The following is a 15860-nucleotide window of genomic DNA, read 5'->3' as shown; positions in this document are numbered from 1 at the left end:
GGAGGAGAGTGTGCCGAGGTAGTACCCTCGGATTCAGCTTCCTTTTCAGAAGATCCCGCAGATTTTCGAGAACCTGCGGGTTCACTATCGCCGCCAGGAGCATCTTGGTTATCATCATCGATAATGGCTCGTTCTTCGACTTCCCCACCTTCAGGAAGGGGAGGAAGAGAGACAATAGATGGATGGTCCTGTATAAAGCAAAGAGAGATGTCAATAAAAGAGTTATGCACAAGTTGTCAAACAAAAATAGAGAGTCGATAAAAAGTTACCTTGGGGAGCGCATTGGCGGCGCTATATGGTTTTACTCGACAAGAAGATGGGATAGGATCTTTTTTGCTGAGGGAGGAAATTTTTCGGACAAGCTTTTCTAAGTCCTTGACCGATAAATCCACCGACAGGCGATCCGTATCCTTGTCGCCAGCATACTTCCAGAGGGGATTTTTGCGAGCCTGTAGAGGCTGCACTCTGATTCTAAGGAAATAAGCTGTGATCTGAATACCCGATAGTTCTTGGCCGCGGGTGTTTTGCAGCTCGCGGATGCGGGTCATCAATGCTTCCGTCGCCGTTTTTTCTTCCTCGGTAGCTTCTGCATCCCAGGAACGGCGGCGGTAGATTTTTTCAGCACCATCAAAGGGAGGGATGTTGTCTTCAGCACATCCATGATTTTCCTCGTGAATGTATAGCCATTTTTTGCGCCATCCTTGAACTGAGTCAGGGAATTTGACATCGAAATAATCGACATCGGGGCGAACGGAAATAACAACGCCGCCTATGTTATAGGCGACATTGGCAGAGCCATTGCGGCGGCAGAAAAAGATACGCTTCCACAACGCCCAGTTAGGCTGGACGCCGAGGAAGGATTCACAAAGAGTGATGAAAATGGAAATATGGAGGATAGAATTGGGTGTGAGGTGATGAAGTTGCAGTCCATAAACGAAAAGCAACCCCCGAAGAAAAGGGTGAATGGGGGCAGAGAGGCCACGGATAAGATGATCGACGAAACTAACCCGATACTCCATTGGAGGGGTTGGGTAGCTTTCTTCGCTGGGGAAGCACAGCGCCTTCGGTTTCTTGCTGATTCCCAGTTTCTTCAGGAGGTTGATGTCTTGGGTCGAGATTTTGGATCTCTCCCACTCAGCGCTCCCAAGATCCACGGACGCCATCTTGGATTCAGGAGTACTGTGCCTGGTCAATCTGCGCGGTGGCATCAACAATGGCGCAGGAACACAATGTGAGAGTGTAGGAGCTCAGGGAGTTGTGGAGCGCAAGAGGGGATTTTTGCAGAAGAGAGCAGGGAAGCGGCGCGAGCGAAAGTGCTGGAGGAAGAAGATGAAGACCTTAAATAGAGGTGCGGCGAAACGGCGAACCGTTGGATCGAAAAAGTGTGCGGTAGATGATGTACACATGGAACAGGGGTAAGAAAGTAATTTCACCCTACAGGCGTTACAGTGCGTGCGCCAGGAAAAGCGGAGGACGTGTGTCCCCCACTTGCACGACGTGTCAATATGATGCGTAATTTGGGCCCGCAAGGCAGCGAGAGAGAACATCTCGCGATTTCCAGGAACAGTGGTCGTGGTTATCGTCAGCAATGATGTCACTTCAGCAAGGAAAATTTCGACTAAATATTTTCATAAAAAAGGCGACAAGCAAGAGATATTGGAGAGCTTTTGATCAAATACAAGTTTATGATCAAATGCTCGGGGGCTACTTTGGAAAAATTGAAAAATTCGAGAAAGACAAAATAGAAATGGTGGGAGCCTATGACCAAATACAAATATTTGTTCATAGCCTCGGGGGCTACTCCCATCGGGAGCGCTGTTCGCGCACCCGAGAGATTTGAAAATATCGGGAGAAAAAGAAAATATAGCGGCATAAGGCGTGGAGCCTACACCCAAGTACAAATCCTTGGCTGTAGCCTCGGGGCTACTCCCATCGGGAACGCTGTTCGCGTGCCCGATGAAATTATAAAAAAGAAAAGATAGAAGAAGCAAGAGAGTATATTTCGAGTTATAAAGTAACTCTACATATACTCCCATCGGGAGAGCAATATAAGTCATCCGTTGACTCAATAAAATGTGCCATTCCAACAGCCGAATAAGCACTCGACAATATATTCTCAGAACGCCAAAGTTGCGAACAATTTCTGAATGCCGCAAAACTTTGCGAAGGTAAGACCCCGGATCCGTTCCGAGTGGCGTGGCGCCGTCTCCGACGTCGGTTTGCTACTTTTATCCGTATCAACAGATACGAAGAAAAATCCTAACGGACGCGTTAGGTACCCGATAAATATGATCGGGACTCGACGGAATGGTAAGACCTTAAGCGGCACTCGTCGAAGTTTACACCGGTATCCCGAGATCATGTCCGGGGACGTGATCTTGAAGTAGGTTTTTGCGGATTGCCACTAGAGCAGTTAACTAGTACCTGATCCGTCAGATGAACTAGCCCCAATTACCATTATCCCTGTACAATATAGAAATTCATATGAAGAAATATAGAGAAGTTTAAAGTTGTCGAGTAAATATAAACAGTGGAGATTTTCCATGACTCTACGATTCAAGCAAAATCTCGGGGGCTACTGACATAGGCATCCCCAAATGGGCCTGCCGAAGATGGTACCCGGGGTTTATTGAAGGCCCACGACTCGAAGAATAAGAAGAATCGGAAGCCCAAGTTGATATTAAGGAAAGTTAGAAGTTGTATTAGAAGATGATGTTTGTAATCTTACAGGATGAGTTGGAAACCCTCCCGGACTCTGTAACTTGTACAATATGAATCCCTCAGCTCCACCTCCTATATAAGGGGGAGTCGAGGGACAAAGAGATCATCGAATCATTGTCTCCCAAACCCTAGTTTTCATAATCGTCGAGTACTTTTCGGCTGAAACCTTCGAGATCTACTTGCCCTCTACTTCCAACTAAACCCTAGTCTACAACCTGTAGGCATTGATAAGTTAATCCCTTGTCAGGCGTAGACCTTGACGTCCGTCAGATGGACGGCGCCGCTAGGCGTGCTATGCCGAGGGGTGGGACCAGCCGTCGGCCTCTCGCGTCTACGCCGACGGCCGCCGCTACGCTGAGGGCCGCGTGGTCTCTGTGTAGGCGGACCTTGCCCGAAGAGCTACGCCGATGGCAACCCTTGGCGTAGCGTACGCCGACGGCCTCTCCAGTCTATGCCGAGGGCCCGCGGCTGTCAGCACCTCATGCCAGTCGTGTAGTGACTATGCTGGTAATAATCAGCTAAGCTTCCACTGATTTTTCCTTTTCATGTACAAGATGTACAATCTAAGTTGTCAATTTCTTATAACTTTGACATTAAGTATTGTAACTTTTAAATTGCTTGCGTTTTTGCGTTGTTGGTGTCTGTTTTTTTTCTTCACCTTTCTCGTCGAGATCGATGACCTTTTAGAGTCGCTCCCCTCCCGAGCGACTCCGGGGGACCCCGCCGCCGCTGCTGTCCTCTCTGGCAGCGGTGGCGGCGCCCACCCGATGGTGGGCAGGGGAGGCGCATCCTGGGGGCTTCTCACGGGTGGAGGTGGGAGTCCGGCTCGGGGGGCGCGGCTGCTCATGTCGGGCGCTTGAGGTTCTCCGGCGGGAGGCGTCGAGGAGGAGGGGAGAGGCGCCCATGGTAGCACACTGACCCGCGTGATCTGGTGGAGGGCTGCGGCCCGATCCGGTGATCGTGGGGTTAGTCCGGTCCTGCACTGGATCCCCTTTTCTTCCTCTTCTGCCTTTGCTGCATCGGAGTCTACCAACAGTCTGGGGACCTGTTAGTCTTCCGAATAATGGTGGCGGTCCTAAGACTTCTTGTCGCGGCAAGATGCTGATTTGCCAGTGCCTGTCCTCATCGATCTGGCGGATGCGTCGTGTTCCGGAAGGCTCCGCCGACGCTCTATTGGGTGAATGCTCTATTGGGCGAATCAAGCCTGGAGATTGCCGGATCGGGTGGAATTCGGTCGTGTGCATCCATGTTTTTCTCTAGCTGTTTGGTTTAAGAGGGAGCGCTTTGGTTTAAGAGGGAGCGCTTCAAAGCTCTGGTGGCGGTTATTATCATGGAACACGTTCTCGTTCCGTGGTGCTGGCGGAGAATGACATGGAAGCCAAGATCTGAGGTCTTGCAACAGTGACTCGAGTGTTGGTGCCGAGGAGGAATCGGCTTGGTGGTCTGTGACTTGGAGCAGCGTCATGCGAGTGGGGGCGACGGTAAAGGAGAAGTTCAAAGTCTTACCTTTCAAGGTGAAAATCCAAGGTCTAGCCTTAATTAGTTGTGCTTAGCAATGTCCTTGTTGAAGGCATTGTTTTTGTTGACGTGTACAAGTAGATTGCCTGGCCCTTTCCATCAGTTCGGACTTTTGGTTCAAGTGGCTAGTGCATGAAGCTTAACATGGTATTAGAGCCCCAGGTCTCGAGTTCAAATCCTGGCTTTCACAATTTATTCTAAAAATTATCTCTTCTCCCCCTCTTCTCGCAGCCGTAGCCGCCGCCCGCCCCAGCACCCTGCCGTCCCGCGCACGGCCGCCGCCGCTGCCTCTTTGCCTCTCTACACGTGTTGACTTGTCTTCTCGTCTTCCCGTCACACGTGAGAGGGGGTGTTGAAGTGTATAAGTAGATTGCCTAGCCCTTTCCATCAGTTCGGACTTTGGTTCAAGTGGCTAGTGCATGAAGCTTAACATGATACCATGGCCACAGTGTCTCTAGCTGCTAGCCGAGGGATCCCAGCCTACGTCAGCGGCACTATACTCGTCGGCAGGCTGGTTCTTCAGGATCTTCTGCTGTTACGCTATCTGATCAGGACATTATCCGTGGTCTTCGTGGACTGCTTGCTGCTACAGGCTCTTCCTCGACGGGTACTGCTGGTTCTGTGCCTGGCTCTTCTAGCACCGCGCGACCACCACCTTCTACACAGTCAGGTACATCATCCCCGTGGTATCTAGATTCTGGAGCTTCTTTTCATATGACTTATGCGTCTTCTATTCTTTCTGCTCTTCGCTCTCTTGTTTCTCATGTCCGTATTATTACGGCTGATGGTACCTCTCTTCCTGTTTCCAGTCGAGGCACTCTTTCTACTTCCTCTTTCTCTGTTCCTGATGTTTCTCATGTTCCTAGTCTTAAGATGAACCTGTTTTCTGCTAGTCAGCTTACTGATTCTGGTTGTCGCGTCATTCTTGACGCTGATTCTTGTGTTGTTCAGGACCGTCGTACACAGTCCCTGGTTGGAGCTGGCCCTCGTAGCCTTGATTCCCCGGGGCTTTGGGAGTTAGACTGGCTTCGCGTTCCTTCTGCTGACACTTCATCTGCCAGTTCTCCTGCGGTTGATGCTTCTGTCACTGGATCTTTTCAGCAGTGGCATCATTGGCTGGGTCACCTCTGTGGCTCCCGTTTATCGTCATTAGTTCGTAGTGGTCTTCTAGGGTCTATCTCAGGAGATGTGTCTTTGCATTCGTGTCAGGGTTGTAGGTTAGGCAAACAGATTCAACTTCCCTATCCTACTAGTGCGTCTGTATCTCAGCGACCTTTTGATTTAGTTCATTCGGATGTTTGGGGTCCGGCTCCCTTTCCTTCAAAAGGGTCATCGATATTATATTTTGTTTAATCATGATTTTTCACGGTACAACTGGTTGTTTTTTATGCACTCTCGCAGTGAGGTGCTCTCTATTTATCAGCGTTTTGCAGCCATGGTTCGTACTCAGTATTCCACGCCTATTCGTGTGTTTCGTACTGATTCTGCCGCAGAGTATATCTCCCAGCACCTGCGTGGTGTTCTTGCTGAGCAGGGTACCCTCGCTCAGTTCTCGTGTCCCGGCGCCCATGCTCAAAATGGTGTCGCCGAGCGTAAGCATCGTCATATTCTTGAGATTAACCGTGCTATGTTGAAGTGTATAAGTAGATTTCCTAGCCCTTTCCATCAGTTCAGACTTTTGGTTCAAGTGGCTAGTGCATGCAGCTTAACATGGTATCAGAGCTCCAGGTCTCGAGTTCAAATCCTGGATTTCTCAATTTATTCTAAATTCCCCACAGCCTCCTACCGCGCCCGGCCTCCCGCTGCCTCTTTGGCTCTCTACACGTGTTGACTTGTCTTCTCGTCTTCCCGTCACACGTGGGAGGGGGTGTTGACGTGTACAAGTAGATTGCCTAGTCCTTTCCATCAGTTCGGACTTTTGGTTCAAGTGGCTAGTGTATGAAGCTTAACAGTTTTCAGAGTGAGGACTTTCTTCAGGGTGAAACCTAAAATCTATGATCGGATGACGACAACGTTTGTGTACTGTTACTTTCTTGGAGGCGTCACTTTTGGAGAAGCTGAACTTCGGATGCTGTCTTGGTGGTGTTAGCGTTGCTGTTTTCAAAATTATATCGATGTAGCAGGACTTTTCTTTTTTTGGTAATTCTTTTTTTTTGGGGTTGTGTGCATCCGTAATGCCGCTAGGACAGTGCGTTGTTGCAGAGATTTGTGATATTAATATATGCTCTTTGTGAAAAACAAGTTACAGATCATTAAACTAGGATTTACAAAATTTGGAACGCGTAAATTTGGTTTTGGAATAATGTAGAGACTGGATTTTCTTGCGTGTTTTATGCATGTCTTCATCTATATGAAGTTACAGTCCATTGTACTGGGTTTTACAAGTTTCAAAACATGAGCAAAGTATTTAGTTTTTTTTTCAATTCCCGCAGAATACATTTTTTATGACCAGTGTGTGTTTTTCACATCTTTCATTAATTTTAATTCATGAGGAAATCGAAAGGAGAATAGTACGTCCACTCTCACAACATGTTCACTACTGGGCAACAACGAGAGGAACTACAATCCTTGCGCTCATCGACTGATCCGAATAAACTAGGACATGAGCACTGCTTTGGCAAATGAATGGGCTGCACATCAGCTCAGTCATGTTTGTACTATTCCATTTGATGTAAGAGTGTTTTGTCTAAGGATTTTCATCCATAGTACGCTAGAGAATTGAAAACCAGTCGAATGCTAAGTAAACTCTTGTTATTTTTGAACTTGTGTTTCCATCTCTTTTCGGCCTTTGCTTTGTGTGTTTTAAGGGGTTGGTGCTCTGGTGTGCAATTATACGAAGGTATGAACACGGGGTAAGTATGCTAGAACGGGCACTTTGTATAAATGCAGAGATCCATTGTTTTTCGAATACATAACTGCACCTCTTCTAATTAGATCCATCATGGTAATTTTATTTAGATCAATATGCAAAAGTAAAGACAATCAGATAATATAAAATGGAAAGTGATTCAAGGTTGAAGCTATCAATATTAGTTATAAAATGTATAATATGCCAAGAATCAAGAGACTACATCATATAGCCATATAGCCAACATCCAATTTCACGACTCCAGTGAGGTTCTGAAAAAACACCAATTTGAATCCTAAAATCAGGGGTACAACCAGTTCTAGGACAGTACCTAGTGACTGAGGTTCCTACAAAAATACACGGAGTATGAAACAGAGAAACTAAATAGGGCGCTGCTGCTTTTGGCTTGTGATTTTTGTTGGCCTCTTATTTTTTCATTGCTAATGATCACATGAGTAGTTGTACATCTAAGAATATAGATACATGCTGATAATTACACAGAATGACAGAAAACAATACAAGCAATATCCACGAAGTTGGCATCCTTAAAAAAGTAAATTCCATTCTGAGGGGAAACCCTTGCCCGGTATCAGACAAGAGGTGTGTGTGGCTTTGTGTAACTGCTTTCCTCCATTGCCAAGTTTGGTCGATGAGAGGCCATGTGCGTCTGTGTGTGAGAAAGAGAAAGTGATGTGAGAGAGAAACAGCGAACTGCACACACGACTACACTAGCTGCCGTCACTACGGGAGAATTGCCGTACGCCGACGGCCAGGCGATGTGCCGACGGCTAAATGTCGGGGCCGTCGGCACAGTAGCCTCCGGAGCGCGGCGACGAGGATGACCGTCGGCGTTAAATTGGCCGTCGGTACAGGCTGGAGGTGCCGACGGTCACCGTCGGCACAGCTCTGGCCGTCGGCACAGGACCAGTCTGGCCGTCGGCACAACTTTTTTTTTCTTTTTTTTCTACTACAGAACTGTGCCGACGGTTAAACCGTCGGCATAGCTTTTTCCTATTTCTCAACGGCAGTCTTCAAAAAAGCATGACTAAATCATTCTAACTGAGAATAATAAGTATAATATATCAAATTTTGCAGAAAAACAAGATCTATCATAGAAAAATATCAAAAATGGAATATTTCAAATACCTAAATAAATTGTCTTATAAATGAGCTATAATGTTCGAGGTTTCATGGCTTTCACACACGCCAAAAATGAAAAAATGGTCGCTCGTGGGTCGGATTAGAAATCCGCGTCCAGGGTATTGCTTAACATCCTAGAGCCCACACACGTGCCAAATATGACCTCGTTTCGGAAAATTATGCCATGTCGAGGCCGTTTCCCACCTTATTTCCCCTGAAATCCATAGAACTCCGGACATGATAGCTCTTTTCGTGAAGGGTTTTCCAAAATAATTGCCACATCCCAGTTTTGACAAACGGAATAGTTACTATGATATATAAAATGACGCCACGCGGCTCCGTGAGATTTTTTGACTTCGTTCAAATTGCCATCTGGCCAAAACAGCCCGCCAGGACATGCGGTATCGCCGTACCGGGCGTGCGGGTGCACCCATTCGCGAAAAAACTAAACGGACAAAAATTAACACATATAATGATGCGTCGTAGAACTAAAAACATTTTTTCCGAAATTTCTGGAGCGACGGATAGTTGAGCCCTAGTTCAAATCCGGTCAGTTTCCAGCGGATTCGGCAGGACACCGCCGAAAGCCGCATGAGTTCCCAAAAAGCTAATGCGTGCACATGTCATGTGATAGGTGGTGCGTAGGTGGTCTACTATCATCGCACGGAGGTTTCATGTCATACTAAAATGTGACCCATGTAGCTGCTTCACAAATAAAAACCGTTTGAGCACGCTAAAAATGAAAAGATGGTCGCCCGTGGGTCGGATTATAAATCCGCACCCGCGGTCTCGCTTTCCATCCTAGGGCCCATACACGTGCCAAATATGACCTTGTTTCGGGAAACTATGCCATGCCGAGACCGTTTCCCACCTCATTTCCCCTGAAATCCATAGAACTCCGGATGTGATAGCTCTTTTCGTGAAGGGTTTTCCAAAATAATTACCACATCTCAGTTTTGACAAACGGAATAGTTACTATGACATATAAAATGACGCCACGCGGCTCTGTGAGATTTTTTGACTTCGTTCAAATTGCCATCTGGCCAAAACAGCCCCCCCAGGACATGCGGTATCGCCGTACCGGGCGTGCGGGTGCACCCATTCGCGAAAAAACTAAACGGACAAAAATTAGCACATATAATGATGCGTCGTAGAACTAAAAACATTTTTTCCGGAATTTCTGGAGCGACGGATAGTTGAGCCCTAGTTCAAATCCGGTCAGTTTCCAGCGGATTCGGCGGGACACCGCCGGAAACCGCATGAGTTCCCAAAAAGCTAATGCGTGCACATGTCATGTGATAGGTGGTGCGTAGGTGGTCTACTATAATCGCACGGAGGTTTCACGTCATATTAAAATGTGCCCCATGTAGCTGATTCACAAATAAAAACCGTTTGGGCACGCTAAAAATGAAACGATGGTCACCCGTGTGTCAGATTAGAAATCCGCACCTGGGGTCTTGCTTCCCATCCTAGGGCCCACACACGTGCCAAATATGACCTCGTTTCGGTAAACTATGCCATGCCGAGGCCGTTTCCCACCTCATTTCCCCTGAAATCCATAGAACTCCGGACGTGATAGCTCTTTTCGTGAAGGGATTTTCAAAATAATTGTCGTATCCCACTTTTGACAAACGTAATAGTTACCATGACATATGAAATGACGCCACGCGGCTCCGTGGGATTTTCAAATTGCCATCTGGCCAAAACAGGGACCGCGGGACATGCGGTATCGCCGTACCGGGCGTGCGGGTGCACCCATTCGCGAACAAACTAAACGGACAAAAATTAGCACATATAATGATGCATCGTAGAACTAAAAACATTTTTTCCGGAATTTCTGGAGTGGCGGATAGTTGAGCCCTAGTTCAAATCCGGTCAGTTTCCAGCGGAATCGGCGGGACACCGCCGGAAGCTGCATGGGTTCTCAAATAGCTAACGCGTGTACATGCCATGTGATAGGTGGTGCGTAGGTGGTCTACTATCATCGCACGGAGGTTTCACGTCATACTAAAATGCGCCCCATGTAGCTGCTTCACAAATAAAAACCGCTTGGGCACGCTAAAAATGAAAATATGGTAGCCCGTGGGTCGGATTAGAAATCCGCGTCCGAGGTCTTGCTTCCCATCCTAGGACCCACACACGTGTCAAATATGACCTCATTTTGGCAAACTATGCCATGCCGATGCCGTTTCCCACCTCATTTTCGATAAAGTCAACCAGATTTAAACTAGAGGTACTTGATCTATTGCTCATGATTTTTGGGTAAATTAAATTGTAGGTTCAAAATATGATATGGATGTCATATTTGTATTCCTCTTATTTTTCTGATCAATTTAGACATATTATTTGACAAATTCGTATTTACTGATATTAATTATTCCATATTAAATAAAAAGACAAAAATTAAATCATTTAATTGTTTTTCAAATTCTATATTATTATTATTTATATATATTAATTGTTGTTTACTTAAGTAATTGTTTAGAATTCAAAAATATAGAGATGTGGTAGCACGGTCAAAGGGTTAATATGATTGATATGGTAGTATTAACAACAAGGGCGTCATTTCTTTCATGGAAGCTCATCCGAAGAGAACCAAGAAGTTAAGCGTCTTTGAGCGGGAGTAGTGTGAGGATGGGTGACCAACTGGGAAGTTTGAATACAAGTGCAATTTGACCTAAGATTAGATGTACTAAGTGTAAGTGTGATTGTGAAAGATTAACAAGTAAAAAAGAATAAGAAGGAAATTGAAAAAAAACAAAAAAAATATTTTTTGAAAAAAATATTTTTAATCTTTTTTTAAAAAAAATTGAAAATTTTGAAATACTATGCCGACGGTTATACCGTCGGCACAACAATCTGTGCCGACGGCCAGTCTGTGCCGACGGTGATCGGGCAGTCCCCGACCGGAACTATGCCGACGAAGCTACGCCGACGGTCACCGTCGGCACAGCCTGTGCCGACGGCCTTCCTTGCTGTGCCGACGGCTGGCGGCCGTCGGCATACTGGAGCTCTCCCGTAGTGCGTGCATTTTTCCCATTGCAACACATTTACGTGGTATACCAAAGAGGGTAGCCATTTTCGTCATATTGCCAGCTACCTCAGCTCATCGGATCTCTGCCTTGCATCGCATGTGATGCATGACAACCAAAGTTACTGGCTGGTTGGTGCTGGATCGTTGTGATGCGTCACATCAAGGAAATTACGCCGCCCGGGCTTGAATTTTGACCTGGAAACGCGTTCATGCTTTCTCACCTCGCTTTACACTCTACTACACTCGCACGCCCCTCATGTAAAGCACGGCAAGGTCTGTGCAGTTGAGGCCTTTTACGGTAGGGTCCAACCAACGGGTCGGACAATTCAGATTTGTCAATACTTGCTGATCAAGGGAGTAGAATAACAGTTCCTTTTTGTCAAAAAACTGGTTCAGTAAATTATTGTCCAATAAACCTTCTTCTGGCTATGGGGTTCTCCGGATCGTCAATGAGCTTCATCGATGATTATTTCTTCTTCCTGGGACAGTTGTGATTTTCTTGTCCCGTTCGGTGACTTTCCGTCCGCAACCAACAGCGTTGAAGCTGCAGGTTGAGCGTGATATGTTTGGGTGGCGGCCACAGAAGGCGGCGTAGGTTGAGTGCACAGGACGCACCGGATATGGAGGTCAAGGCAGAGACACCGAGAGTTTCGCATCTTTGATGGCATTCTCCTTGTGTCGTGTGTGCGACGGGGTTGCCTTCGGTGGTTGTCGCCGGTGTAGCGGAACAGTCCACAGGTGCGGTTTCATGTGGAGTGCTTACTTCTTCACCTTCGCTGAAAAGTCTCGAGTTTGCTCCTCCCATAGTAGTGACGGTTTTTTCTCGTGTCAGGGGTGCAGGACTAGTCACGACTTCTTCTTCGCTAGTTTGGTTTTGCGGAAGAGTCCCCAAGTCTGCTCCTCCCATACTAGTCACGACTTCTTCTTTCCCATTGTTTTGTGGTTTAGCACTCATTGTTGTGTTCGTCGCCCTTTCGATGTGAGCATGAAATTGGGCGTGGCCCCGTGGTGTTATATTATTTTCGTCTGGTTTTCCGCTAATCAACTAGGAACCTTCTTAATTAATGGATAATAATATACGCGTACCCGCTAAAGGAGAATATACGCGTCAAGGCGCGCAGAAGGTGAAGAAATGACAGGAGAGCGACCTACGTACACATGATGTACACCCTTTACATGTACACCACATTTCTATTCCCGTGCAAGTTCTACCGGCGTGTCCTCAGAGGCCGACACGCACGACGCGGTGAGCCCTGCCAAGTGAACCTTTTTTTTTTTTGAACAAGTGCCATGTGAACTCTCTGCCTGCTTTTGGTTGTAGTCTCGTGGCCATGGCTTGGCGCCATTTCCATTGCGGTGTAAACTTGCAGCAGAGGCTCTCGCTCGCTACGCTAGCCTGGCTCATGAAATTATGTGAAACACATAAGCGTGTACTTGGTTGATTATTGTACCTAGGTCGCGACCGCGAAAAAAGTCATGCATGAACACAAACTCCTTATCTTTACAAGTTTAGGCCACCTCATAATTTCTAGACAACTTTAAATTTAGACGATAGGGGTCTTAATTCTCACATGGCTTCACCCTACTTCACCCGGCCCAATGCCCGTTCTCGAAGAGAAACATGTAACCAAGTAATTGAGACCATAGGGGCCTAAATAAAACTAACCTTGGCATATAACTTGTGCCCCTAGCTACAATTTCACGAGATGATTATTTTATTTCCACATACTAAATTTCTGAACCAACGGTGTGAATTTTTGAACATAATACTTATCGAAAAAATATAGCGCACTTCCCATATCCATTTTCATATTTTCAAAACAAAAACATATGTGGATACGGATGTTACCGTATACGAATTTGGAGCGGAAGTTACTCGAATATGAATATGGATTGGCTGTTTTCTCGATTCGGAGCTGATAGGAATATAACTAAATAATAGACTTGTGTCTTATCATGAACCAACTATAGAATTGTAGAGAGATGAGAATGAAACTGCTAGAAAAAAAATCCCGTACGTCATTGTTTCCACTCTGAAGGTCGAGGGCGGCCGCGGAGAAGAAGCGGAAACAAGACATGGCATTTTTTGATGGCCGACATTTCTGCAATGGACACAGAGGCGAGGGTGTGGTACAATGAGCAACAAAATATCATCATGCGAGAAAGGAGAGAAGCATCGGCGGCGAGCTCTACTCCACCGGCGGCGGGTTCTAAACCATCGCCGACATCGTCTACCACGGAGGAGGCGCCTTCTACCGCGGCGGATCACACGCCTGCCATTTGAACATCCGAGGTTATGTAGCATGTGGTGGAACCTACGGTTTTTTTTATTAGTCGAGACATTGCACTAGCGGCGATTTAGAAGAGATAGTGATGAACTCGCGGCGTTTTGGGGCGAGCTACTGTGATGAACCCGCGGCGTTGATGATGGGTGCGAAAGGGTTTTTCAAATGCGTGGGCTGAAGGGCCGTTTTGGGGGAGACGAATGCGGCGTGTGGATGGGAGCCGACACCCCCCGTACAACCCATTCGAGGGAGTGCCGAACGCCGAATGTGGGGGAGGGGGGATGGGGTTGGAGATGCTCTAAACAGGCTGTTGCTTTTGGCTTTGCAATTTCTGCTGGCGAGTATCAAATACAGAAACTAAACAGGGGGTACCTACTAATTGAGGATGCCGAAGTCGACATTGGCGCATTCAACGGCCGTGAGGCGAAGACGGACGTCTACCTTGTTATCGAACGATGTGGTCGCAAATGTGTCGTCAATGCATCATGCCGCTGCGAGCGATCAGTAGTATCTTCATATCAAAGGATGCATCGTGCATGGACTTCTTCATGTAAAAAGAAGATAATCTTGCATGCGTAAACACCTTTGGCGATAAGTGGTGGTGTGTGTGTGACTTGGGTGACTGCTTTCCGCCATTGCTAAGTTTTGGTCTTTGAGAGAGATAGAAAGGTTGGCTCCGTTGCCATGCATGTGCGTGTGTGTGAGAGAAGGTGATGGGAGAGGGGTATAGTGAACTGCACACACACGACCTGCCGTGCATTTTCTCATTGCACTACATTTACATGATATACTAAAGCGGGTAGCCATTCTAGTCATATTGCCAGCTACCTCAGCTCATCGGATCCCTGCCTTGCATTGCATATGTGATGCATGACAACAAACAATGTCACTGGCTAGTGGCTGGTGGGTGCTGGTTGGTTGTGAACTTGTGATGCGTCACGGAAAGGAAATTACCATCGGATTTGAATTTTGATCCGGCAACGGTGCATGCTTTCTCACGTCGCTTTACACTTAGTAATACAAGAGCTTCAGATGAATATAACGAAATAATTGACTCGTGTCTTATCATGATGGTCCACATTGTTAGGATGATCTCCACGGGATCGATCCCAACGGATTGATAACGAGCCTTTGACCTCATACGCGCCCTGATCGGGGGCGCCCAACCGCATCTCTGGTTGGTGGGCCTTGTCGCCGCGCTATATAGAGAGGTGGGGGGCGGACGCACGCGGTACGCGGTTCGACCGACGTGCTGCTCGCACCACCGATATCCCTACCGATCTAGGGTTCTAGCGCGTGCCGACGGGAAGCTCTGCCACCGCCGCCACCGCACGCTCACGCCACTGACGTCGCCACCATGTCGACGTCCGACGATTCATCCTCCAAGGGAGAAGGTAACCATCTGTGTACTCTCGATCTCCCTCCATCTCTCTCATTACATAGTCAAATCCTTTACAGAGATAGTAGTACCCGCATTAGATCTACCCTAGATGATCCTAGCACTTTAACATTGGTATCAGAGCAGTACTAGTGTGTAGATCTCATGTTTTTCGGGTTGAAAAGAAACAGGAAAAGAAACCCCAATCCTCCCTCCGACCAAAGTAAAGTGCAACCGGCCGAGGCCCATCTCGCCGGCAAAGTTCGTGCCGCCGCAAGGCCGCGTCGCCCCTCTCGATCCCGATGCGCATCGGCAAGCCGAGGCATCGGGAAGAAGGGCTACTCCCACTTGCTATGCAGGCCGGGGGCAAAGAAAAGTGAAAGAAAACCTACCGTGCTTACCGTGCTGCTGTTGCTTCAAGTCGCCGACAAAGTACAGGGCACCGCCTCTGGTTATCTTGACGGCGGGGCGCTCACCCTCGGGTGAACGCGCACACCGGCAAGAAAACCAGGGGGCGCCACCACCTGCCTCGGGCAAGAAAAGGGAAAGGGCCGAGCAGCGCGCCGCCTAGTCGCCGCCACCACACAACGGCGAGAGACTGCTGCGGGGCGAGCGGGGCGGGGCTGTGCGCTGTCGTCGCCGTCAGAGAGCGCCGGGCGGGGCGAGCCAGCGGGAGGAAAAGCCTCTCCACCGCGGCCGCCGGACAGCACAGAGGAGCAGAGAGAGGCTCCGGGTGGGGAAAAGTGTTTAGGGTTAGGGTTTTCTGCCGTTTCGGGCGTTTATAAACCGGCCGAAAGTGATGGCCGACCGTCGGATCTCATCCGACGGCCAGGAGAGTGCGGCGCTGGCTGGCAGCATGGTCTCTGCGGCTGGGCCGTGTGGAGGCCGCGTGGGCCGCGTCGGCAGCGTGGCCAGGCCGAGTTGGCAGGCCGCGTC

The sequence above is a fragment of the Lolium rigidum genome, chromosome 2 (assembly GCF_022539505.1).
Source record: "Lolium rigidum isolate FL_2022 chromosome 2, APGP_CSIRO_Lrig_0.1, whole genome shotgun sequence".
NCBI classification, from domain to species: Eukaryota; Viridiplantae; Streptophyta; class Magnoliopsida; order Poales; family Poaceae; genus Lolium; species Lolium rigidum.
Note: the sequence above shows the minus strand (reverse complement) of the source record.